The 23,991-nt window shown below is 40.5% G+C and overlaps 1 long non-coding RNA gene across 1 annotated transcript in view; it reads right to left on the bottom strand.

The window, feature by feature from the left end:
- Positions 1–1,311: 1,311 nt before the first annotated feature.
- Positions 1,312–23,991, bottom strand: part of LOC149122538 (uncharacterized) — a 77,914-nt gene continuing 55,234 nt past the window's right edge. The window contains exon 3 of the long non-coding RNA XR_016219663.1: positions 1,312–4,293. This is a non-coding gene — a long non-coding RNA (uncharacterized LOC149122538). The remainder of the gene's footprint in view (positions 4,294–23,991) is intronic.

Here is a 23,991-nt window from a genome sequence, read left to right as displayed (position 1 = left end):
TACTTTTGATGTACCCTTTTCTCCCTAAAGGAATCCCAAGTTTCTGAGTTATAAGGTGCTCTGTAGCCCCTCACAGGCACTCCTCAGTGTCTAAAAACAACTCCATCATGCTGGGACATGAAGTCAAACTATGGATTAACTTTATATTCTTTCATTATGTTGCCTTTCAGGAAAAAGATTAAGAAAATACAGTTCTTTATTGATATAAAATAAATTAATCCTCCTACAAGACCTTTTCTGATAATTTTTTGACCAACCTTCAAGATATTAGTAACATGCTGGTGTATGTATTACAAATTGAGTTTGAAATCCTTTTCTTTCATCTATATGTTACACATTTTAGAGACAAAAATGATTGATTAACCCAGAACTGACTGAATAAGTGGTAATAGCCATCTTGTTGTGGATTTATATAAATCAGAAAATTTCTCTCTAAATTGCCCAGTCTATGAAATATATGAAAAAATACCATACTAGGATATTTCAAAAAGTTCCCAGAATGTGGTATTAAAAGTTTGTTTTTATGGGAAAAATGAAGCTATGCTTAGTTTTTTCTTAATACACATTTTTCATGACCCTTTTACATTTGAAGTCTTCTCCAATCAGTAAGCAAATGGATGATAATCTAGATTGTTCCTAGATACCCCAGTATAGCCCACAGAAACTCAGAAATTATTATCCAGAGCAGACCAAGTACCTAACTAGAAGAGACCTGGAGAAAAACATGGAGGCAGAGATGAAAGGCTGCAGAACTTACTAGATGTGGAAAGGAAATCCCATACGAGTTATAGTAAGGAAATTGTACTGCTTTGATTCATTTAAATTTTATATCATTTTTATATGACAGGTAGAATTAGAGAGAGAGAGAGAGAGAGAGGTCTTCCTTCCGTTGGTTCACTCCCCAAATGGCTGCTACAGCCAGTGCTGTGCCGATCTGAAGCCAGGAGCCAGGTGCCTCTTCCTGGTCTCCCATGCGAGTGCAGGGGGCCAAGCACTTGGGCCATCCTCCACTGCTCTCCCAGGCCACAGCATAGAGCTGGACTGAAGAGGAGCAACTGGAACTAGAACCCGGCGCCCATATGGGATGCCGGCGCCATAGGCGGAGGATTAACCAAATGAGCCCCAGTGCCAGCCCATAAATTTTATATCTTAATGGAAAATAACTTAACAGTTGGAGTTGTGAAGTAGATATGATGCATGCTTTTTTTTTTTATCATGCACCTTGCAGTCAGTACTCAGGGGCCCACACTGAGTACAGATTATCCTGTGAATGTTGAATAGGAAAATCTGGCTATTATTGGTAGGCTTAGTTATCAGCAGTAATTATTTTTTAAATTCACTTGTTCATTTATATAACAAAAATATATAAATTCCAAATTACATGCCATACTCTTTGGATTAAAATATAAATAAAATGACAAGGTTGATCTGATCTTGGAGGCAAGTAAGCACAGTATAATGATTGTAGTACGTGAGAGAATAATGTAAATATCACAAAAGGCAAAGATCCTATTTGCTCAGAATTCCATCCCTAACTCTTAGTGAAACATGTGGCATATAACAGGGTCTCATTAAGTATGAGCTAAATGATGCATGCATGTGTCAAATGCACAGTCTGCTATGATAGCATGAAAACAGGGTATATAATAAGACAGGCTTAGAGAGAGGAATATCTGAGTTTAGTGTCCATGTTTAGAGTGATATCATTCAGCCTGATGGAGTGATTTTCTAGAGCAGTGCTCAGCTGCCTGATTATGAATGGAATCATCAGATGACAAAAATAAGTCTCAGAAGGCAAAATATACAGGAGTGGGAGGGTAAAGAGGATGATTGAAATAATTAACCATGAGCTCTAGGATGGATAGGGAAGGGAACGAAAATAGAGAAGGCAAAGCACCAGGGGTCTTGTTGAAGTATTTAAACTTCATTGAGAAGAATAAGGAAACTGGATAAAGAGAATATTGATGTCCAAGAATGGGATATTGGTGTTTGAGATTGTGGAAATGGAGCTGTGCAGAATAATATCAGTTTCCAGCAAGAATGCTATAAGCAAAGAATGCCATAGCAATCTGTAATGCTTGGGTGGTAGATTAGTCATCCTTGCTGTAGGACAATAGCAGGAGTAGAGGGAAAGCGTCAAAGGCCAAAGATCTCAGATCTCAGTGGAGTAATGACAAGGAAATCATTAAGTAATAACAACAGAGAGAGGTAGCCTACATGAGATGAGCTTCTGAAGTGAGTCTTAGCCAGGTCCTCCCAGAAAGCAGAGCCTGAGCCAAGGGTTTGCATGTATTTAGCCTAGGGAAAAGATCCCACTAGAAATGGAGAAATAGGAAAGGTGAAGCAGGGAGGGATAAAATACCAATTCAAAGCCATGTTCTTGAGTAAATGCAACTGTGGGTGAAAAAGGCTCTATATTGCTTTCAGATACTCCTAAGAAGTCATATATAATAAATCTCAGAATTTATTCATCTTCTTCATTTCCTTTTAGTCAAGGGTTGACTGGGGGGCTTGACCTCCCTTTTTTTGAGGCTACAGCAGCAGGAGTGCCAGGCAAGTTTCTCCAGGAATCTCACTCAAAGCCATCTAAGAAGTCCCAGGTAGAAATCAAATGATAACAAAGTACAACTAACACATTATGCTGCCAGGGTTATACCTTCCTAGTGCTGCTTGTCATGGCAATGGAGAGAGTAAAAAATGGGCAGAGAGAATGCAAGGTGGGGCATAAGAAGTACATATTACAATGTGTAAAGGAGTCATTGCAATCATCACAGAAAACAGAAAGCCAGCATAGCACAGGCAGCAAGGGTACTGCAGATGGACTGCATTAGTGACCAAAGTCCAATTAAAGTTTTGACAGAGGATTCCAAAAGACTGGGATGAAAAGTATCTTGCACCTGAGCAAGACTCAACTCTAAGAAAGAAGGCCAGATGGGTTTCTGGATACCTACCAGGACCTAGAAGGCTTAACAAGATCTAAAAGTCTTAATCAAGGCATGGCTGATTATGGAAGCAAGCTGTGTACCAAGCAATGGTATCAATCTAACAGCTCATAAAATTCTGGTCTGCAAATGAAAATGTGTGATGTATGTGTGTTTACTTGAGATTTTTCTATAAGAAACTAGAAGGAGAAAAGAAGGCAACATTTAAATGAGCCTTGAAAAATTCCACCAAATTTATCTGATCTACTTGGTGATTTGTTTATCTAGGTGAATTAATAAATTAGTATGGTGAAATTGATATAACTCTCTTGGGAGTTTGTTTAGCCAGTTAAGTTTTCCTGAGCCTGTAGAACCCTGGACTGGCTAGCAAATCAGGTCTATGGATTTCCAAAGTAGATCAAGCCCTGGAATTCATGGCTAAGAACTGATGTCTTTTGTGGTCCAACATTAGTGTGTATCCCACCTCCTTCTGTGATATCTTAAAATTCATTTCCTGATTTCAACATGCTTCTATGGCTTATCATTGTACAAAAGTAAGCTTATACCTAAAAAGTATTAGTTACTTTTACTGCATAACATATTATCCCCAAATTTAACCACATTCGTTGTCTCACATTTTCTGTGTGTCAGTTAGGAGCCCAGGCATTGCTTAGCTAGTTCCTGCACATCAGACTCCTACAGACTCTAGACAAGAAGTCAGCTGGGATGCAGTCATCTTGCAGTTCATCCAGACAAGGATCTGTTTCCAAATTCCCATAGTTGCTGGCAAATGGTGGAACTGGGGATTTCCATTACTTGCTGTTTGTTGATCAGAGGCCACCTACACTTCCATGCAACATGGGACCCTCCAACTTGATAACTTGAAATATTGATGTCAGTCTTTTATTCTTTTAGATATTAACTACAGACATGGAACCCCATCATCTTTATTACATTCTATTAGTTAGAGGAGAGCCACTAGGCAAGCAAACATTCAAGAGATCAGGATTACTCAAAGGTATTCATGGATCTCCAGGAGGCATGAATCACTGGGGACCATCATAGATGTGACCTAGACCACCAGGTATCATCACCATGGAGATGTGGCTCTTTGAGGGTATGAGCTAGGTTGCTTGGACAAAAAGCCCAAATATATTGACTAAAATGGGATAGGAGTTTAGCACTCTTTCTCTTTTTCATAACAGACCAGACATGAGCAAACAATCCAGGATGGAAAAGTTGCTGTGCCTTTCCAGAGAGCAAGGATCCAGGTCCCTTTTATCTTGTCACTCAGGTCTCCTCCAGGATGTTGCTCCAGTCCCCATGGTCAAACTGGATTAACTGTCACATAAGCTCATCTCCATCCTAATCCCTGGGAATGAAAAAATGGGAAACAAGAGTATAATCAAATTTGTTTTTGATAATGTAAAATTGTAAATTGTAAATTGCACATATCACTTCATTTCACACCTCATTGGCGGGAGCACGCACATGACGACACACAGCTATAACGAGGCTGGAAAATGTAATCTCTTGCTGGTTGGACATGTGCCCTACCCAAAATTGTGGTAGGTGTGCTGAAGAATCTTATTAAATGAAGATAAGAAGATAAATAATGAAAAACAATATGAAATCTCCACCTCAGTGGCCAAGGATGAACAGAGATTTGAGCATTTAATTAGGTACTTTCAGTTCAGGCAACAGCTGTGTGCTTGTCTCACTCTGGCATTTTCTTTGTAGCTATGATGGCCATCTAGAAAATACTGTATACCTGCAGGCCTGGCAGTCAGAACTAGATGATTAATTTCCTGCTTGTTTAAAATATTAATTTCAGTCCTAATGAGGGTCTGTTCTAATAAGGTGCTTTCTCACTCTGAAAAGAAAAATTAAGTGCCTTATATATTACCTCAACATTGTATAGCTATACTTTGTTATTAAAACAGCTTAAAAGGGCTGGTGCTGTAATCTAGTAGGCTAAGCCTCTGACTACAGTGCTGGCATCTCATATGGGCGCCAGTTCATGTCCTGGCTGCTCCTTTTCTGAGCTCTCTGCTTATGGCCTGGTAAAGCAGTGGAAGATGGCTCAAGTACTTGGGCCCCTGTACCCACATGGGAGATCTGTAAGAAGCTCTTGGCTCCTGACTTCAGATCAGCCCAGCTATGGCCATTGTGGCTATTTGTGAAGTGCACCAGTGGATGGAAGACCTCTCTCTCTGTTTCTCCTTCTCTCTTTCTGTAACACTGCCTTTCAAATAAATAAATATTTTTTAAAAATTTTACATTTATAACATTTTTATAATAATATATTATAAATTATAATAAAATATACAATATTAGATATTAAAATATTAGATAATTGCTATGATAGAAGAACCATTTGCTTTTTCTTAAGATATGATTTACTTTTACTTTTTTGAAAGTCATAATTACAGAGACAGGAACAGACAGAGAGAGAGTTTCCATTCCTGCTCCATTACCTAAAATGCTGCAACATCCAGGACTTGGCCAGGCCAAAGCCAGGAGCTTCTTCCAAGTAGTCAAGAAAGTCTCTTGAAGGTTTTCCAAGAGGGCAGATTGGGGAGAAAGCTCATTGCTCTAGTCTAGGGAAAGATAGTTTCAAAAGAAAGTGGAGAGAGTAAAATTTCAGGGAAGAGTTAAGGAGAAAACAGCAGAGGAAACTCCATGCAAATTAGAGGGGCACCGTTGACCTAATTGGCGGGTGTGGACATGCAAAACTCAAGACCCCAGCAACCTCAGCTTTGGAGAGTGAGGTGAGACCAGACTGTAGCAGCCCAAGCCATTAGTGATAAAGATGTGGGAAGAGCCTGGTGTGAATCTGGTTTAGAGCCCTGTGGGGGACAGAGTACCAGCCAACCTAGAGGAAAAAAGGAGGAAAAGCACATTTCTCTCTCCCGACCACTGGGCACCCATGTCCTGTAACTAGCTAAGAGAGGGCAAACACCATTTTGGACATACATAACAGCTGCACCAACTCATGTCTGGGCATACAGCAACCCACCTAGAGGAGACACCCAAGTCTGGCTGGGAGAATTGACAGCGGCTTGGGTACTCATGCCCATGGGAGCCTTGTGTGCTAGGACACTGAAAACACTGTGGCTGTGTGGGAGGGTTCAGGGTGCAGTGGTGACTTTGGGCAGTCACTGTGGGAGGCTCCACACACTCAGGGCTCCCTGAGTCCTGGTGAGGGTCATTGCTGTGGGATCTGTGCTCACACTGAGGACTACATGGATCCTTTGTGTGGTTCTTATGGCAGCACTGACATAAACTGTACCCACTGGGGCTAGCACCCAGGCATTAGTCTCTGTTGAGGAGAGGTGATGAGCATGAAAATATGCCAATAGAGCAGAAAAAGCCTCCTCTCTGATAAAAAAAAAAAAAAGAGAGAGATTTACCACACTCAATTTAGTTGTCACCTTGGACATTCCCTTCACCCTGGAGCACTGAACAGAGCTCCCTTACCACATCCAGCACATGCCTCTGGGTATTCATTAAAAAGGTAGACATTCCATTAAGCCACAGAGGAATAGTCCAAAGATAAAAGCCATCACAGGGAAAAAAAACAGAAAACCTTAATAAGTACCTCCACAAATTCCTAATAATAAATGCAACAATTCAAGAAAGAAGAATAAGGAAGACAACATGATGCCCCTAAAAGAATACAAACACTTCAATACTAGAATGTGAGGATAAAGATTGAAGAAATGCCAGAAATGGAATTTTAAAAATTGATCGTGGGGCTAGTGCTGTGGTGCAGTGGATTAACGCCCTGGCCTGAAGCACCGGCATCCCATATGGGCACTGGTTTGAGACCTGGCTGCTCCACTTCCTGTCCAGCTCTCTGCTGTGGCCTGGGAAAGCAGTGGAAGATGGCCCAAGTCCTTGGGCCCCTGCACCCGCATGGGAGACCAGGAGGAAGCACCTGGATCCTGGCTTTGGGTTGGCCTAGTTCCAGCCATAGCGGCCATTTGGGGGATGAACCAAAGAAAGGAAGACCTTTCTCTCTGTCTTTCTCTCACTGTCTATTTCTATCTGTCAAATAAAAAAAATTGATAGTAAGATTTCTTAGAAGTAATCAGAAGTAAATCTACAAACTAAAGAAATTCGTATATGATATGAATGAAAAATTTTCCTATGAAATTGAGATTTTAAAGAGAAATCAAAATGAAATATGGGAAATGAAGAATTCAACAGAACAAATAAAAATGTGGTATAAAACCTTAACAACAGACTTGGTGAGGCAGAAGAAACAATATCTGAGTTAGAAGACAAATCTCTGGAAATTTTACACCCAGACTAGAAAAAAAAAAAAAAGAAATTAGAAAAAAAAAGTGTTGGAGACTTATGGGATTATTATCAAAAGACCCAACATAGAGGTCATAGGTGTTCCTGAAGGCATGCAGAGATAAAAAGGATTAGAAGAAATTTTTAGTAAAAATAATAGCAGAAAACTTCCCAGGTTTGGAGAAGAAAGGGACATCCAAATACAGGAAGCACACAGAAGTCCTAATAGACATGACCAGAAAAGATCTTCACCAAGACATATTAAATGTAAAGAAAAGAGTCTCAAATGTGCACAAGAGAAATACCAGATTAATTTCAGAGGATCTCCAATGAGACTCACAGCTGACTTCTCATCAAAACTTTACAGGCTAGGACAGAATGGCAAGATATATTCCAATTCTTAAGAGAAAAACTGTCAACCTAGAATATTGTACCCTGTAAAGCTCTCATTTATGAATGAAGGTGAAATAAAGACCTTCCATAACAAACAGAAATTGAAAGAATTTGTCACCATCTTTTTAGCCTTACAAAAGATGTTTAAAAATGTGCTACACACAGAAACATAGAAACATGGTCATCACGATGAAAGAGGTGAAGGCGTAAAATCCCCCATTAAAAGTAAAAAGGAAGTCCAAATAAAAAAATAGGAATATTTATGGAAAATGGCAGGGCCAAGTCATTACTTATCAATAGTCACCTTGAATGTAAATGGCCTCAACTCTCCAGTTAAAAGACACAGACTGACTAAATGGATTAAAAAAACAAAACCCATCTATTTGCTGCCTACAAGAAACACATCTCACCAACAAAGGTCCACGCAGACTGAAAGTGAAAGGATGAAAAAAGATATTCCATGCTAACAGAAACCAAAAAAAGAGCTGGTGTAGCCATCCTAATATCAGACAAATAGACTTTAACACAAAATCTGTTAAAATAGACAAAGGGCACTATGTAATGATTAAGGGGTCAATTCAACAGGAAGGTCTGACTATTGTAAATGTATATGCATCTAATTATAGATCACCTGGCTATTTAAAATAAATGTCAATGAACCTAAAGAGAGACATAGATTCCCTCCCATAAAATTGTATTGGGGGGCTTCAATACTCCACTTTGAGCAATGGACAGATCAACTAGACAGAAAATCAGCAAGGAAACAGCAGATTTAATCGACAATATAGACCAAATGGACCCAATGGATATCTACAGAAATTTTCATCCTATAGATGCAGAATACACATCCTTCTCACCATTGCATGGAACATTATCTAGGATAGACTACACTCTAGGTCACAACGCAAGTCTCAGCAAATTCAAAAAAATTGAAATCAACCATGCATCTACTCTGACCACAATGGGATGAAGCTGAAATAAACAACTCAAGAATCTCTAGAACATATGCAAACAGATGGCGACTGAACAACATGCTCCTGAATGAACAATGGGTCAATGAAGAAATCAAAAATTTTCTATAAACGAATGTAGATTACAATACAACATATCAAAATGTATGGGATACAGCAAAAGCAGTGTTAAGAAGAAAGTGTATAGCAATTGGTACTACATCAAGAAATTGGAAAGGCACAAATAAATAAGCTATCAATGCATCTCAAGGATCTAGAAAAAACTACAGCAAACCAAACCCAAAACTAGTAGGAGAAAAGAAATAATTAAAATTAGAAAATAAACAAAATTGGAACAAAAAATACAAAATACCCTGAGGCACAGGCAATAAAAGCCCAAATTCACAAACAGGATTACATCAAATTGAGAAGCTTCTGTGCTGTAAAAGAAACACTCAGGGAAGTGAAGAAACAACCAACAGAATGGGAAAAAATATTTGCAAACTACGCAACTGATAAAGGATTAATAACCAGAATATATAAAGAGATCAAGAAACTCAACAACAACAAAACAAACAACCCAGTTAAGTGATAGGCAAAGGACTTAAACAGGCAGTTTTCAAAAGAGGAAATCTAAATGGCCAACAGACAAATGAAAAAAATGTTGAGGAGTACTAGCTGTTAGGGAAATGCAAATCAAAAAACTACAATGAGGTTTCACCTCACCCCAATTAGAATAGCTCTCATACAGAAATCAACAAACAACAAACGCTGTTGAGGATGTGAAAAAGGTACCTAATCCACTGTTGGTGGGAATGCAAACTGGTACAGCCACCATGTAAGACAGTATGGAGATACCTCAGAAATCTGAATATAGATATAACATATGACCCAGCCATCCCACTCCTGGGAATTTCCCCAAGGGAAATGAAACCAGCATATGAAAAAATTATCTGTACTCCCATGTTTATTGCAGCTCAATTCACAATAGCTAAGATATGGAATCAACCCAAATGCCCATCTACTGAGGACTGCATAAAGATATGGTTTATATACATCATGGAATACTACACAGCAGTAAAAATTGAAATCCTATAGTTTGCAACAAAATGGATGAAACTGGAAAACATCTTACTTAATGAAAGAAGCCAGTCCCAAAAGACAAATATCATATGTTCTCTATAATCTGTGATAACTCATAGAGCACCTAATAGGTAATCTATAGAAGTGAAATCAACACTGAAATGCAATGACTTTGAACAGCCCTTTTCTCAACTATTGAGGAACAGTTTTTTTTCATACTACTAGTTGAACTCCTTACTTAGTATAGAGTTAATCATATGTGTTATAAAGTTAATTTAAAGTAGATCTTAGTAAAAAAAAATAAGAACAGGAATAGAGGTGGGAGGAGGAAGTGTGGTGGGAATGTGGGTGGGAGGGTGGGTACAGTGAGAAGAACTACTATGTTCCTAAAGTTGTATTTATGAAATGCATGAAGTATGTATTCCTTAAATTAAAGGTTTCTGGGGAAAAGAAGGAGAACCTCTTTTACATTTATTTTAAGACATTAATTAACTTAAAAACAAAAACCTAAGGCAGACATTTGGTACAGAAGTTTCGATGCCATTTGGGACACCTACATCCCATTTTGAAGTGCCTGGGTTCCAGTCCTGGCTTTGCTCCTGGTTACAGCTTCCTGCTAACATGCACCCTTGTAGACAGTAGATGATAGTTTAAGTTGTTGGGTCCCTGCCACTCATGTCAGAGATTCAGTTTCAGCTCCTGACTTTGGCTTTGCCCAGCCCCAGCTGTTGTTGCAGCCATTTGAAGAGGATTCCTCCTCTCTCTCCCCAACCCCTCTCTTTCCCTCCTTCCCTCCCTCCCACTGCCTGTCTTTCAATTACATAAAATAAATAAAAATTTTTGTTTATAGCCCCTGTCTACACTCTTGAGGAATAGTGTTTTTTCTACTTATTGTTGAATTCTTTATTAAGTAGCAGGTTAAGCTTGTGATTATAAAGAAAATTAAAATACGTCATTGTAAAAATCAAAAGAAAAATAAGAAAAGAAGGAGAGTGGGAGGGAGGAAGGAAGGTACACTACGGTGGGAAGTATCATTATGTTCTTAAAACTGTATATATGAATTACATGAAATTTGTTCCATTTTTGTAAATAAAAAATTTTAAAAAGAAAAAATAGAAAATAAGAAGAAAAATATTATATTACCCCCACTCACATAAAATAATCTGGTCTCTGATAAATTCTATTAGAAATATAAATATTAAAAGAAAGAATAAGAAAGAAAGCAGAATGGAGGGTGGGAGAATGTGGTAAGTATTACTATGCTCCTAAATCTGTGTATATGCAATACATGAAATTTGTACATTTCACATAAATTTTAAAATACAAAAAAAACAAACAAATAAAATAAAAGACATATAAGAACTGAGTAGATCTGACTGACACATTGTCAGCATCTGAGAGACATTTCCAGCAACTGGTAGTAGACTAACTCCAGCTGATACGAGCAGACTGGTGATAAAGCCCAGTTTTTGAGTTCGTTTAACATATGTGTTACCTGCACACTTACTTTACAGTGTGATACTTCTTGTTTTGAGTAAGAAAGAATCTTGGCTTTCTCAAGAAGTTTTAGGCACGTATTTATGACAAAGCCTTTCTATACTGTATTATTTTATGGTACCAATTTAGGTAACTGCACAGCTGAAACATTTCAATTGATTTCATCAATCTTTTTTTTTTTTTAAGATTTCTTTTACTTATTTGAAAGACAGAGTCACAGAGAGAGGTAGAGACACAGAGAGAGGTCTTCCATCTGCTGGTTCACTCCCCAGATGGCTGCAACAGCTGGAGCTGCGTTGATCCGAGGCCAGAAGCCTCTTCCAGGTCTCCCACATGGGTGAGGGTCCCAAGGATTTGGGCCATCTTCTACTGCTCTCTCAGGCCACAGCAGAGAGCTGGATCGGAAGAGGAGCAGCCGGGACTAGAACTGGCACCCATATGGGATGCTGGCTCTTCAGGCCAGGGCATTAACCCACTGCGCCACAGCACCAGCCCCAACTTCATTCATCTTTAAACTGGTCAGTAGAATGATTGGCCAACGTACAACTTATGAGTAAATCAGAACCACCAGATGGTAGGATAAGTCCTTGAGGCTGAATTTTCCAGATCTATGAATCTTTTTCTTCTGAGAGTTATTCTAGACTAATGGCATTTTCCTAGGGATATTAAGAAAATCAAATGTTTCAGAGGTCTTTCACCTACTTTACAATTTATAATTACATTTAATAACTTTCCTTAAAACCAAAATGCAGTTTTGATGATAGATATGTTCTTCAATTCTTCTACCTTTGAGTGCAAGGAGTCTCAACGTGAATCCCATAGAGCTGCTTTCAGAATTCCTTAAAATTTTTGAACTTGTTTGTAAAACTTGTTGTCTATGTGTACAGTTTCTTAAAAGGATCTTTGAGGCTGGTGCTGTGGCATAGTGGGTAAAGCTGCTACCAGCAGTGCCATCATCCTGTATGGGCACCGGTTTGAATCCTGGCAGCTCCACTTCCAATCCAGCTCTCTGCTATCGCCTAGGAAAGCAGTGTAAGATGGCCCAAGTCCTTGACCCCTACACCCGTGTGGGAGAACCGGAGGAATCTCTGGCTCCTGGCTTAGGATTGGAGCAGCTCCAGCCCTTGTGGCCAACTGGCGAGTGAACAAGTGGATGGAAGACCCCTCTCTCTCTTTCTCTTTCCCTCTCTCTGCCTTTCTGTGAAACTCTGACTTTCAAATAAATAAATAGATCTTTTTTTTTTTTAAAAAGGATCTTTGACACTAAAAAGTTAAGAACAATCATTCCAATGAATGAATGACACAATAGTGAAATAAAACCTAAAAACAATGGAATTAACAATAACTTATTTATAGAGCAATTTCTGCATGGCAGGGATTATGCTAAATACTTCAAATAAAATACATCATTTTATCCTCACATCAACCCATGAAACACGTAGTGATATCTCCATTTAATACAGAGAGAAAGTATGGCATGTTTTAAGAGTGTGATATAAACAAGAAGTTGTGCTACAAAGATGGATCAAAGAGGAGTACGTCTGAACTTGGGTTTTGGCAGGGGGTTGCAAGGAGAGGCAGAGAGACAGAGAGGGAAGCTTTCACCTATTGATTCACTTCCCAAATTACAGCAACAGCCAGATCTGGGCCAGGTTGAAGCTAGGAGCCAGGAACCCCATCTTGGTTTTCCACATGGACAACAGGGGCACAAGCACTTTGTTCACCCTCCACTGCATTCCCAGGAAGTTGGATCACAAATGGAGAAGCTGGGACTTAAACCAGTACTCTGATACGGGATGTAGGCATTGCAAGTGGCAGCTTAACTCACAGCACTACAACACTGGCCTCCTATGCCCAATCTTCATTTATGGATTTCCAATTTCTGCTATACACATGCAAGACATAAAGTCTAGGACATGAATGAAAATGTTAATAGTCATCTCTTTGTGGTGTCTTTTTTTTAGGTCTTTTTGTTTACTTATATTTTTGAAGTTTTCTATTTATGTAATACAACAGCTAGCAAAAGATATAGAATTTATACTCTTCTCTCAATTGTACTAAATGCTTGTGCTTGAGATCATCTCTGTGATGATGGACTGAACCTGAACACTCTGGTTTTCACTTCTGCTCAGACCCTGCTCTGTGATCCTATGTCCAGTGAAAGGTAGAACCCATGTGATAGAGAACTGACTGCTGTGTTATAGAAAGTATGAAAAGAGAAGGATAGTAGGCTGTAACTGGAGTAAAAAGAAGTTCTAGTCCTCAATAGCTGTGACATCATCACACATTGAATGGAAACCATGGCAATGAGTTGATAATGGGAAACTGTTGTTGCTTGAATGCTGCAACTAGGAGGAGCCTGAAACAATGGAAAGGGAGCAGGAAGGAACGGTGTCACTTAGGACAAGCACGGAACACTGGACCTGATGTAACTAAAACTGGGCCCTAGGGGGCCTGGCAGAGGGTTACAATGGTGCCACTACCCGGGGCATTACTCACCTCAGACCTGTCAGGTGACACCTCAGCCTGAACCGGAATATCATTTGACACCACAGAAACATGGTCCTCTGTTTCAGATGGGCAAGTTAAAACTTAACCACAGCATTTGTACCACTGCTACACACACCTTCAGATTCCAGCAATGCCTCCCAGCAGAGGCCTCTGGCCTGCTGGCACTGCCCCTTTCATGTAGTCATCTTTTATTGTTTCATAGCAAATAGCAATGCTATTTCTGAACCGTGACTATTTCCACAGAAAGGCCTACGAGGAGTGCCCAGTGCCCCAGGGCTCTGTGGTGTTGCAACAGTGCCCAGGAGTAGCTCTAAAAGGACTGTACTTCTAGAATTTTCTCTTGCCTGCCCTGCAGGTTCCTGGAGACTCCTTCCACCAGGGTTTGCTTCGTCAGGGTCATTTTTCTTTCAAGATGACAGCTCCATGTGCTCTGGGATTTGGATTTGGGAGCACTAAGAAAGTCTGTCCAATTCTTCAAGCACTTTAGCCATAATCTCAATCAGCACTAAAATTCCTACTGAGAGTCATTCCTGTACCTTGACCATAAAACTCAATGACTCCTAACACGTAGAGCACAAAAGGGAAGTGGAGGCAATAACACCCTCTTCTCCATCCAGGTCTTGCAGTTTCTGCCTCTTCCGTGAAGTGCTAGGATTTTGTCCACCATGGTCTTCCCCTCTTCTGAATTCCTGAAGTGCCTATCTTGGGACACTAAGCACCCTGGAGCCTACTGATAACACTGCACTGTGTTATCCTCTAGTACAGTGATTCTCTAGAGGGGACAACTGTGTCCCTCAGAGGATATATGGCAATGCCTGGAGCCATTTTGGTTGTCACAACTCTGGAGGAGGCAACTAGCATCTGTTAGGTAGACACCAGGACAGACCCAGCAATAAAGAATTATCCAGCCCAACATATATGCAATGCAGAGGTTGAGAGACCCTGCTCCAGTCAGTGGCTATCACCTGTGCATTTTTACCTAGACTAAAACTATTTCAAAGAAAAAAAAATCCAATCACCTTTGACAGTAAGTTTTATCAGTCATCCACAGTGTAATGCAAATGATCTTAAGAGATCTTTTCAGAGAGCAATTTTTAATAGGCAAAGTGGACGATATATTTGGATAGAGGTGAGCTGCAAGGGATGAGTAGGTAAAGATAGTTCAAAGCAGAAACTGCAGCGATTTTGCTTTCCTTGAGATAGGTGTTAAAGGCTTATGCTCTGATACTTTGGTTTCTTCTTCTAATGCTATTAGTATCAGCGCATACATCAAAATCCCCTGGGGAGCTTTTCCAAAACAAATATGCTGAGGCTCCATCCCAAAAATGTGTTTAGAGTTTGGCCAGGGCATGTGCTTTCACAGCACGCCTCAGGTGCCTGTGAGGTGCACTCAGGTTTCCAGTGAGTGTGCTGACAGCAATTAGCCAAGATGGGCACCATGCTACATTTTCTTTTCCAAATATAGATTTCCCTTTTTAAGAGAATTAACCAGTCTGCTTCTGGTGTATGGCCCTACAAATCAAGATGGGAAGGCTTTTCCTGCCTGGGCTTGAGTCCTCTGTTTTGAGAGAGGATAATCCCCCGGGCCATCTTCACTAAGTTTCCATTACCAGGCTCTCTAGTGGAGGCAGTGTTACCTGAAATTCCACTTCCTCTCAGAACAATTCCTGAATCTGAAAGATTGGACACAGGAGACAAGAGAAGCTACCTAGGGCTCTCAGTAGTTTTTTCATTAGGTAGGGATTCAGAATTTCAATACAGCTCATCTGTCTGAACACGAATGTGTTCCTTTATTTTTTCATTCACTCACTCCGTTGCCAGTCAACAGCCTTATTTGAGCCTGCTTGTTTATAAAATGATGCCATGTGTCTTTGAGATGGTAATATTACAAAAATAGCTTCCTTGAGGGAGCTTACAGTCTATTAGTGGCACAAAGCAAAGCAAAAAGCATGTAAAATTGAAAAAAAAAATAACAGAATACAGGAGTAAATATGTTAGATCCTGTCCAACAAGTCATTTATCTCCTTTGGTTCCAATCTCCTTGTCTGTGTGACAAAGAGGTCATATTAAATGCTCTTTACAATCCTTCTGGCTTTCAATTTCTCAAAACCTATTGTGCTGTAAGTATATGATCTGAGCGTCTGTGTACACCATCACAGAGCTACAGTCCCAAAGGGATCTCCCTCCAAAGCCCACCTGCAGATGTCAACCTCTGTCAGCTCTTCGGAATGGAGTCAGGTGCCTTCCTCTAAGGGAAGGCCTTGCCTTGCAGTTAGTGAGTCAGTCACCTCAAGGACAGAGTATAATTCTTCAACCTCAGTCCACCCACTGGTAGGGCTGGATTTCTTTGGTTCTGTTACCTCAGACCCTCGGGCTATCATTATCTAAAGCACCTGCACACCTATCTAGCTCTCATCTGCCTGGCCCATTATTAACTCAGTCTGAATGGGTTGGCTTGGCTTTTGCTTTACTTTCTTCCATTTGTCATTCAACAAATATTAGGTGCACACTCAACGTAGGCACTGTCCTTGGCATCTGGATATACATGTAGACACAACAGTGGGCCCTGCCTCAATGATCTGCAGCCCTGCCTGGTGCTGGGCTTTGAATCCTGCCCAAAGTCCATGTTACTGGCTTGGATTCTGCTGTAAAAGAAGGAAGGCCCAGAAGTTCACGGCCAGGGCTCTGGTTCCCTCCCTCATGTGTGAACTGCACCTGTGCTGACATGGATACCCATTCCCATCTCATCCTACTGCCTGCTTCTCTTTTCTTCTCTTCCTGCTCATTATTTATCTCTCTTTTCCTCACCTCTCTTTCCTCTGTTTGGGTCTCCCCATCTCCATGGGACCAACTGACCTCTCATCACACTATACCCCATGTGGTCCTAGCTTCCTCCTAACTCACCATTCTGTTCTTGAGGTGACAACTGTGGCCAGTTCTCACCTGAATTATAATAGGATAGGAGAATCAAGTCACTCTCCCTGCTGGGCCATTCATAATCAGGAACACTTTTACTGAATATGATCTTAAAGCATCTTGTTGGGGGATGTGTTGCAGTTAAAAACAGTAGTCTTTTAAATAGATATCTGCATGGACAATATAGTAATGGAGCAGCAATGGGGCTGAAGTGATAGCTAAGAGCCTTTCCCACCAAACACAAGTGCAGAGAGCCATGTTTTGCAAAAAATGAGTAATAGAAAGTTTTCTGCCTAGACTCACCAGTTTGCTCTTTCTCTACAGTCATGTTTGTCGCTCCCCGTCTTCATGGGGGAACGACACAGGACCCTGCGCTGTTCTTTCGTCTGCTCGGCCCTCCCCGGGTTTGCTGCTGGTTCTTCCCGGGTTGGCTACTATCCCTTCCACCTCCGTGGAAGGGCAGTTCCCCCTGGCCACATTCCCCACTTCCGCAGGGGAGCGGCACACCGCCGGCCGGCTTTCTCGGGGGCTGCACGGGTTCCCTTAGATGTTCCCCATAGATGTTCCCGGTGCATGCCGTCTCTCTCCTCCTTTATAGTCCTCCTCCGCCAATCCTAACTCGGCTGCCCACACGCCGAGTACGCTGCTCTCCTCCAATCAGTAGCAAGTCCTACAGTTTATTGGTTGAACTGGAGGCAGCTGTGCGGAAGCTGTTTACTTCTCTCCCAGCGCCATATTGTGGGAGAGCAGATGCATAGAATAAGTCTTAATTCCAGTAACTCAGTCTAGTCCGGTTTGCTCCCCACAATGTTGTCTGTGCAAGGGTGATACTGGTGACCGGCAAAACCAGCTTTCCTTGGTAATATGAACCCAGTGGTTCTGTTATCTGTCACTCTGTATGCCCTTCCCCCCACAACACCATATCCCAGTAGGACTTCAAATCTGTAACACACATGCGTTTCTCTTTGGCTGGGGCTACGGCTGTGGCTGTGGCTATGCTCTGAAACCTGTGTGGCTGTCTTGCCACATCTGGGCAAATTCTCCTTCTTTAACCTCCTCTAAACCCAGAATTCCCTACAGCATCGAGGGGAAAGGCAATACAAACCCACATCACAATAGAGAGATGTTTATCCAGGGTGGGCGGCCCAGCCTCCACCCTAACAAGCCCAATGCTTCCAGTAAAGGGTCAGTCTGAGTTTTGTTTCAGAAGGGAGATTTGGAAGCTGTTGCTTCCCAGCCCAAGGAATTCCAGAGGAAAGTTGCAATGGAAATTGCTGTGACCAACGCAGTGGGCTATAAATAACACTTTAAAGTCATGGAGCATGTCGTCACCTGCTCTCATATCATTTCTGTCAGTCCTCATGTCTCAATTCCCTGAAAAATGAGTAGAATCTCAAGTCTCTCTTATTAACCTACGTTTCCTTCCTCACTGAGGAAGGTTACAACAAAGATACGAGGAACTGTTAAAAGGCTCAGTGTAACTACCTCAACCACATCCTCAAATTTATCCTAATTCTAAGTCATCCCTAGACATGTGGAGAGAGAGAAAAGCAAAGCAAACTATAACTATAACTAAAGAGCTAAGTTTCTAAACAGCTTTTAGCCAATCATCTCTTTGCTCCCCACTCTTGTATTTTTCTCCTTTGAAAATATGAATCATACTTTACCGGTTAATAGCTAAGATTTGAGAACGCTTTGAGATCCACATATGGGTAGCAGCTAACACTCAAGAGCCCTCCACTGGTCTGGGTCTTCCCTGGCTCTCTACCCAGACCAGGTATTTGCCTATAGGACCTTCTAATTCTCAGACTTGCTCATGAAGTAGATATCATCTCCAATTCTAAAATGAGTAAATTACATTTCAAAGAGGCCAAGAATTTGCCCCAGGTCACAAAAGTGGTGAACTGAGCTGGAATTCCAACCTACAGTTTGTGATTCCAAAGACTAATAGCTGAAATAATTTAATGTCCTCTAAAATATGGGTATGTATTTTTATAAATCCTTTTATTCAGTAAATAATTCCTTTTTTAAAAGATTTTATTTATTGACAGGTAGAGTTACAGACAGTGAGAGGGAAAGACAGAGAGAAAGGTCTTCCTTCCATTGGTTCACTCCCCAAATGGCTGCAATGTTCGGAGCTGTGCCGATCCAAAGCCAGGAGCCAGGTGCTTCCTCCTAGTCTCCCATGTGGGTGCAGGAGCACAAGCACTTGGACCATCGTCTACTGCTTTCCCAGGCCACAGCAGAGAGGTGGACTGGAAGAGGAGCAACTGGTACTAGAACCGGCACCCACATGGGATGCCAGCGCCACAGGCAGAGGATTAACCTAGAGTGCCACGGCGCCGGCCCCAGTATATAATTCTTCAATACCTGCTATGTGCAAGTGTTTATGATAAATCAAGAACAAATTAAACAAAATTTCTTGGCCTCATTGAGGTTATACTCTAGCAAGATGGGGCAGAGAGAAGGTATTTCAGAGTTTTTAAACTCCGAAGTCTGTATTGCTATTAAAAACATGAGTAGACCTATGAAAAATGCTCTGTGACAGATGCATAATTCTTAAATGAGGCTGAATTGATGACAATGATCAAAGCCAAGAAATTCGGCCATTAAGATGAGAAACTATAGAAGCAAAAAATTGGATTTCTATTCCTCTAGTCAAGTCTAGTAGATGGCTAATAATTGTTGAATTATTATCAGTCACCTGTAGAATGCTATCTATCTAAACACTTACTAACAGGAGGATGTTCATCAATTGTCAACTTTTTGCCATAATATCAAAAGTTTATATTTCTTTTAAGACTTATTTTATTTGATAGGCAGAGTGACAGAAAGGGAGAGACAGAGAAAGGATCTTCCACCTGCTGGTTCACTCCCCAACTGGCCACAATGGTCAGGGCTGGGTCAGGCTGAATGCAGGAGCCCAGAACTCCATCTGGGTCTTCCACACAGGTGGTGGGGGCCCAATTACTTGAGCCATCTCCTGCTACTTTCTCAGGTGCATTAGCAAGGAGCTAGACCAGAAGCAGAGCAGCCAGGACTTGAACTGGCATTGGAAGCCATGGCTTAACCTGCTGTGCCACAACGCTGACCCTAAAGGTTTACATTTCTATGCTGATTTCACAGATAAGAAAACTAATTCTGCAGGGGATAAACTGATCATAGCTCATAACTATAATGACAAAGTTCAACTCTGAGTAAAAAATTAAATGCTGATTTATCAACAGAGATGTGAGAGAAATGTAGTGAGTGCTGTAACACCTGCTCTTACCTTCATATGCTTCAAGCAATAGGAGTTAGAATCAGTGGCATATATGGGAAGATTATATAAAAATCATACTTTCTCTGTAGTTCTGATAATAGTATTTTTAGAAGATGGTCCAGCTGTTATTTCTAAATGCTTAATACAGAAAAAAAACAAATGTCTTAGCACTTGGAATATAAAGTTGTGGCTATGCATGTGGGGTGAAATAAAGTACTGGCTCCATTACCTGGACCAAGTAGCTTTACCTTATCAGGCGATGGAGAGATCCAAAAAGCATTATGTGATTGTTTTGATGATTACTTCCATGTGAGTCATTGAGATTACTGTTTATGGACAAGTGGAATGGCTAGTAGTTCAAATCTTAACTCTGTCACAAACTGTGTCAGCACGGAGTTGATTCATGTCTGGCACCAGAGTAAGTGCTCCATAATGAGAGATATTATCATTTAGGATTGTGTGTCTACCTGGACAAATGAGGCGACATTCTGACATAGCCCACTTACTGACAGCATTTGAAATTTTGTTTTATTCAATGACAGTCAAAGCCATGTAGAAACAACTTCCTGCCATGTCTGAAAGATCATAAGACAGCTTACAAAGCTTCTTTGTTTACCTCAACAACAAAATCTACATTAAACTATCACATGGTCCATAAAGTTACCAAGTAGACAATCATCCGCTTAGGTGACTGACTACTGAATTTACCTTGGCTGACTTGATTGCCCTGTCTAGACCTGACCTAAGAGCAGCTGACATCCTGTCTTGGCACAGACAAGGAAGTAATGATGCTTCAAAAGGTGCAAAACAATTATGTGCTGATGAGAGGAACCAGCTTCCGGGCCAGGCTGAAGCCAGGAGCCTAAACTGCATCTGGGTTTTCCAAGTGGGTGGCAGGGGCCTGAGTACTTGGGTCATCTTCCAGTGGTAAAAACTTGCTTCTATTCATATATGGGATACATTCAGTGAATGAGTTAACACAAGACTTTACACAAAATTGTAATGATTGAGAGTTTTAGGGAGCAAGCAATGATACAAAATATTTGTTTCCTCGGGCAAGATTATTATCTCTGACAGCCTTCTGAATGATTTGTCAAAATGGAATACAAACCAAAAGATGAATCCAGTGGGACTTCAGAGTTGTGACAATTGGGGTGAGTTATAAATTGAGAAGCTGTCTGTTTTCACATGTACTTGGGCAATAACCTGGGTGTTCTCAAGGCAAGAAAGGAAAAAGATTGATGTTGTTGAAGAAATGTCTATTCGTGTGTGTGTGTGTGTGTGAGAGAGAGAGAGAGAGAGAGAAGAGAAAAGAGAGAGAGAAAGAGAGAGAGAGAGAGAGAGAGAGAGATACATCCTGGGTTCCAAATACTGATCTTGATGTTCACCTTCCACAAAGAGGAAAAAAAAGACTCTTGAGATCCTTCACCTTGCGCTTTTAGTTCTGGGACAAATCCATCACTGGACTCTGAGACAGAATGTCTCTTTCCAGCTGAAAATTCATGTGTGCAGCTGGTGGACCAAAATGCTTCCGTGTAGCCATAAAGAAGGATTAGAGTTTGCTAAGAAGAGTTGCCTGCCCTATTGCATTCGGAGAGGAAGGAAAACCAATGTTTTCCTCCCTTATGTTGCCAATGAATGCATCGCTCCAGGAGTAATTATGGTAGTATCATATTAGAAGACTGGTGAAGTGGACTAAATGACCTGCACTGAGTAGAGAGTAAAAGATTCTGTGCATGCCACTGTGTACGTTGAAAGTTAAAACAATCTCTTAACTTCAGTAGAATGAATATGCTTCCTCGGCCATCAGAATATCTCAGTTAAAAATATTTTGGAATCTGTATTATCCACAAAATATTTTCAACCAGCACCCCCGATTTTCTAAGAGAAAGTTTAGTTTTAAAATGTATAGAAAACCTCCTAGTTTTCCTTCACTTATTTGGGTTTTTTGTTGTTGTTTTTTGTTTATATATCTCAACAATTTTCTTGAATGCTAAAGAAATTTTAATGTCTCTGAGGACTTGGATTAATTTAACAATCAGTAGGCACCTGCAGATTTTATCAATTGTCTTTCCATACTACTTGGCTATATTTTTTGTTTTATTTTAATTAATTATTTATCTAGAGAGGGTCAGATAGATAGATAAAGATTTATTGGTTCACTCTTCAAATGCCCACAACAATTGGGGCTGGGGCAGGCTGAACATAGTAGTCTGGAACTCAATCCAGGACTCCCATATGGGTGGCGGGGATTTAACTACTTGAACTGTCACCTACTACTTCCCAGGGTGTGCATTAGCAGGAAGTTAGAATTGAGAGTGGAGCTGGACTTAAACTTAGGCACTATGACATAACTGTCTCTCAACCACTAGGCCAAATGCCTGTGCATGACTACATAGATTTTTAAATACAAGGAGTATAAGTATAGTGATTCAAATTACTGCAACTACTAATATACCAATAGGAAAAGTCCATATTTACTTAATGAAATATATTTTCAGAGAGCAAAATTTTTACCCTGAGAAACAACTTAATATTCTCCCTAATGGTACAACCCTATTACTAGGCAAGAATAGAGTTCATTGCTATCATCAATGGATGGAACTGAGAGGATGATGGTAGGGCTAGGGCTAGGAGAATCACCTGGAAAGGAGTATAAAAACATCTTGGAGCAAAAGGATACTAAGACTTGCAGTAGAGAAAGATGCAAGCCTCCTCATTCCTAAAAAACAGCTCTCCAACATGGTGTCAGCCCCTGCTCCAACTACTTCACTGAATGCATAGCATGGGATATGTGTCAGCATAGACCCAGCTCTCAGAGATGCAGGGGCTGAGGGTGGCTGAGGTGAAGCATGGTCTGACCAATACTGTCTTGGGAAGTATCTTCTAATCACCAAGACAGTAGATTCAAAGAGTTGTTTTGACAAATAGTCACTCAATTTGATCTGAAAATGTCACATTGGTTGCTTTGTATTCATAAATCTATTCATTCAAAGTAAAGAGAACTACAGCCTGCATAAAGTGTTATAAGTGGCCGGCGCCGTGGCTCACTAGGCTAATCCTCCACCTTGCAGAGCCGGCACACCGGGCCGCGGCGGCCATTGGAGGGTGAACCAACGGCAAAGGAAGACCTTTCTCTCTGTCTCTCTCTCTCACTGTCCACTCTGTCTGTCAAAAAATAAAAAAAAAAGTGTTATAAGTGGGACTTATGTCCATCAGAGAAAGAGAACCACAAAATTTATTTTAAAAATAACAAAGTATACACAAATGTCAGAAATTATTCCTATGCCATTATTTTCTTTCACCTCTGTTATTGGATTCATTTATTGTTCATATCACACATCCAGTTTGGGCACGAAAGCTAAATTATTATATCCTACAAGACATGGACTACAAAAAATTACTATATTCTGCACACTGAATTGTTTTAGCATACAAATAAAACCATACTAATTGCTCTTGTTGGCAGTCAAAGATTTCTTAGAACTTTTTATCTGCCGCTAAACTAATTGGTTTTGAATCCATTCTGACAATGTTTTAATTATTCACTAGTTAATAATTCTCAATAGAAACTTCAACATTAAAATGTCTCTAAGAACAGTAGAGATACTCAATCTCATAATAATTTCATACAATATTCATATCGACCTAAATTTTCTGAGATCTCTGTAAGTACGTATAACATATTTTTGTGTTCAGAAATAGCCTTAAAACTCGATTACTGTGTATAACATCCTCTGCATGATAAATATACATATTATCCAAATATTGGTTGTGTTTGTACAGTCTAAGTCCATCTGACATAAGTTCTTTTAAAAAATTAAATAATATTTATTTAAAAGGCTGAGAGAGATGGAGACAGATACACACACACAGAGAAAGAGATGAAGAGAGGGATCCTGTATCCATTGGTTCACTCCTCAAATGCCTGCAACAGCCAGAGCTGGATAGGCCAGGTTGAAGCAGAGCCAGAGTCCAGAATTCAATCCATGTCTCCCACTTGGTGGCAGGGACCCAAGTACTTGAGCCATCATCTGCTGCTCCTAGGGTAGGTATTAGCAGGGAGCTGGAATCAGGAGTAGAATCCAGGCACTCCAATAATTGGGATGTTGTGTCAACTGCTTCAGTAAATGCGACCAGATGTCAGTTTTTAAAA

This window comes from Oryctolagus cuniculus, chromosome 13 (assembly GCF_051225735.1).
Source record: "Oryctolagus cuniculus isolate XC-2025 breed Fujian yellow rabbit chromosome 13, ASM5122573v1, whole genome shotgun sequence".
In the NCBI taxonomy this organism is placed as follows: Eukaryota; Metazoa; Chordata; class Mammalia; order Lagomorpha; family Leporidae; genus Oryctolagus; species Oryctolagus cuniculus.
Note: the sequence above shows the minus strand (reverse complement) of the source record. Positions and strands in the feature narration are given on the sequence as shown.